Source organism: Schistocerca gregaria, unplaced genomic scaffold (assembly GCF_023897955.1).
Source record: "Schistocerca gregaria isolate iqSchGreg1 unplaced genomic scaffold, iqSchGreg1.2 ptg001024l, whole genome shotgun sequence".
Classification (NCBI taxonomy): domain Eukaryota; kingdom Metazoa; phylum Arthropoda; class Insecta; order Orthoptera; family Acrididae; genus Schistocerca; species Schistocerca gregaria.
In genome coordinates this window covers 1,334-5,000 of record NW_026062372.1, presented here as the reverse complement: position 1 = coordinate 5,000, position 3,667 = coordinate 1,334, and the positions used below count along the sequence as shown (strand labels likewise).

At 56.5% G+C, this 3,667-nt stretch overlaps 2 non-coding genes across 2 annotated transcripts; both read right to left on the bottom strand.

Moving 5' to 3' along the window:
• Positions 1-185: 185 nt before the first annotated feature.
• On the bottom strand, positions 186-340 carry LOC126327168 (5.8S ribosomal RNA). Its single transcript, XR_007561044.1, has one exon. It is a non-coding gene; the product is annotated as a 5.8S ribosomal RNA (ribosomal RNA).
• Positions 341-711: 371 nt separating this feature from the next.
• Positions 712-2,604, bottom strand: LOC126327176 (small subunit ribosomal RNA). Its single transcript, XR_007561051.1, has one exon. It is a non-coding gene; the product is annotated as a small subunit ribosomal RNA (ribosomal RNA).
• Positions 2,605-3,667: the final 1,063 nt, after the last annotated feature.

Here is a 3,667-nt window from a genome sequence, read left to right as displayed (position 1 = left end):
TACGAGGTGTCGCACGCCACACCGCCAGCCGGCTGTGCACGCTACCGAGAAAGTACCGGTATGCGAACCGCCAGGCGACGGGCGCGCATCGCACGTTTAAGGAGACGCGGCCGGCCACACAGGCGACCACGACACTCCCACGTCTCCGAAGCGGGACAAACGCCGCGCGCTTCAGTATACGTAGCCGACCCTCAGCCAGACGTGGCCCGGGAACGGAATCCATGGACCGCAATGTGCGTTCGAAACGTCGATGTTCATGTGTCCTGCAGTTCACATGTCGACGCGCAATTTGCTGCGTTCTTCATCGACCCACGAGCCGAGTGATCCACCGTCCTGGGTGATCTTTTCCTTTTCAGTCTCCCACTGTCTCTTTCAAGACAGTAGCATTTGCGGGACTGAGGCGTCTGACGGCCCCTGTTCCACTATTTTTTTTGTGTCCAACGGCCTCACAGCCGATGGGCGTCGTACGGCTCCACACCGGAGCGGACAGGCACTCGGGCGAACGTCATTCAAAACCGGCGCCAGGCGCCAGGTACCGCAGGCCAGCCGCTCCAGAGCTTCAGCGCTCGTACCACACAACAACAACAACAACAACACTTCCGCTAGTTTTGAGAGGCACGCGTGGTTCCGCACGCGGCGCACGGCCACTGCCGTACAGGTAGCGTGTTGCGCGACACGACACGCACATCGAAAGACATGCAGTCTAGTCGGTAATGATCCTTCCGCAGGTTCACCTACGGAAACCTTGTTACGACTTTTACTTCCTCTAAATGATCAAGTTTGGTCATCTTTCCGGTAGCATCGGCAACGACAGAGTCGATGCCGCGTACCAGTCCGAAGACCTCACTAAATCATTCAATCGGTAGTAGCGACGGGCGGTGTGTACAAAGGGCAGGGACGTAATCAACGCGAGCTTATGACTCGCGCTTACTGGGAATTCCTCGTTCATGGGGAACAATTGCAAGCCCCAATCCCTAGCACGAAGGAGGTTCAGCGGGTTACCCCGACCTTTCGGCCTAGGAAGACACGCTGATTCCTTCAGTGTAGCGCGCGTGCGGCCCAGAACATCTAAGGGCATCACAGACCTGTTATTGCTCAATCTCGTGCGGCTAGAAGCCGCCTGTCCCTCTAAGAAGAAAAGTAATCGCTGACAGCACGAAGGATGTCACGCGACTAGTTAGCAGGCTAGAGTCTCGTTCGTTATCGGAATTAACCAGACAAATCGCTCCACCAACTAAGAACGGCCATGCACCACCACCCACCGAATCAAGAAAGAGCTATCAATCTGTCAATCCTTCCGGTGTCCGGGCCTGGTGAGGTTTCCCGTGTTGAGTCAAATTAAGCCGCAGGCTCCACTCCTGGTGGTGCCCTTCCGTCAATTCCTTTAAGTTTCAGCTTTGCAACCATACTTCCCCCGGAACCCAAAAGCTTTGGTTTCCCGGAGGCTGCCCGCCGAGTCATCGGAGGAACTGCGGCGGATCGCTGGCTGGCATCGTTTATGGTTAGAACTAGGGCGGTATCTGATCGCCTTCGAACCTCTAACTTTCGTTCTTGATTAATGAAAACATACTTGGCAAATGCTTTCGCTTCTGTTCGTCTTGCGACGATCCAAGAATTTCACCTCTAACGTCGCAATACGAATGCCCCCGCCTGTCCCTATTAATCATTACCTCGGGTTCCGAAAACCAACAAAATAGAACCGAGGTCCTATTCCATTATTCCATGCACACAGTATTCAGGCGGGCTTGCCTGCTTTAAGCACTCTAATTTGTTCAAAGTAAACGTGCCGGCCCACCGAGACACTCAACAAAGAGCACCCTGGTAGGATTTAAACGGGGTCCGCCTCGGGACGCGAAAGCACCCCTTCGGCTCGCCCCACCGGCAGGACGTCCCACGATACATGCCAGTTAAACACCGACGGGCGGTGAACCAACAGCGTGGGACACAAATCCAACTACGAGCTTTTTAACCGCAACAACTTTAATATACGCTATTGGAGCTGGAATTACCGCGGCTGCTGGCACCAGACTTGCCCTCCAATAGATACTCGTTAAAGGATTTAAAGTGTACTCATTCCGATTACGGGGCCTCGGATGAGTCCCGTATCGTTATTTTTCGTCACTACCTCCCCGTGCCGGGAGTGGGTAATTTGCGCGCCTGCTGCCTTCCTTGGATGTGGTAGCCGTTTCTCAGGCTCCCTCTCCGGAATCGAACCCTGATTCCCCGTTACCCGTTACAACCATGGTAGGCGCAGAACCTACCATCGACAGTTGATAAGGCAGACATTTGAAAGATGCGTCGCCGGTACGAGGACCGTGCGATCAGCCCAAAGTTATTCAGAGTCACCAAGGCAAACGGACCAGACAAGCCAATCCGATTGGTTTTGATCTAATAAAAGCGTCCCTTCCATCTCTGGTCGGGACTCTGTTTGCATGTATTAGCTCTAGAATTACCACAGTTATCCAAGTAACGTGGGTACGATCTAAGGAACCATAACTGATTTAATGAGCCATTCGCGGTTTCACCTTAATGCGGCTTGTACTGAGACATGCATGGCTTAATCTTTGAGACAAGCATATGACTACTGGCAGGATCAACCAGGGAGCTGCGTCAACTAGAGCTGAGCAGCCGGCCGCCCGGGAGTGTGTCCCGGGGGCCCGCGCGAACACGCAAGCGTCCGCTCAATTATTCTGCAAACAGGAGGAGGCCGAGCTCCCCTGCACGATACACCTCGAAACCCTCTCAGGTCCCGGCGGCGCGCAGCGCCGTCCTAGGTACTTGGTCGGTTTCGAGAGAGGCGCAATCGCCCGGAGTTAGGCGAGTAGACGGTTTTAGTGAGAACACCCTTGCTCCCAACTGAGCTTGCCGCTGCCGACAGAGGCCCGGGAGCGTGCTGTCGTGGCATTGCCGGCGGGAGACAACACGCGCCACCTATGGTGACCGGCAGCTCCAACGCCAGCGCCACACAAGGGCAAAGCCCCACTTGGGTGCAGAAGCGAACTCTCCCAGCACAGCGCACGCGCCAACACGTCCGCACAACTGCGATACAAACCACCTGCGAGAACCGCTGGGGCGACCGAGCAGCAGACGGCGTCGCGGCGCCGAGTGCCAGGCGGCGGCGCATCCTCAACGCACACAGTCCTCAATCAGACCAGCACACTGCAGATGTCCACCGCGCTTCGCACCGGGCTCGGCTGAACCAACTTTGGCCGCCAGGCGCCGCGTGCAGGGTGCGCCGCAGCGTAGCTGCGCCGCCTGCCGGGCCCGTCGGCTGGCGCTCCTGCCACTCGGCGCCCCCCACCAGCCGCCTGTTGCGCGTGCGCCCACGCAGCGCGCGGCCAACACGCCGGGCGGCCCCCCTTCACCGGCCGGGAACAGTCCCACCAAGCCACCGCCGCGTATCGCTTCATACCCACATGGGCCTAGTCACGTGTGTGGATGTGGCGGGTACCGCTGAAACAACCGGTTAATAGCTGTACCGATCGTCGCCATCACAGATTCACCTCCAGCGTGAACAACCGCTCAACAACGGATTTCCAGTTCATTTGCGTATCTTGGGCAGTAAACGTAGATGTCCACCTACATTTGCGAATTCAACAATTCTTGCATGCCAGGATGTCATGTGTCACGACACGCTACATCAGACCACATACACACTGCGACATGT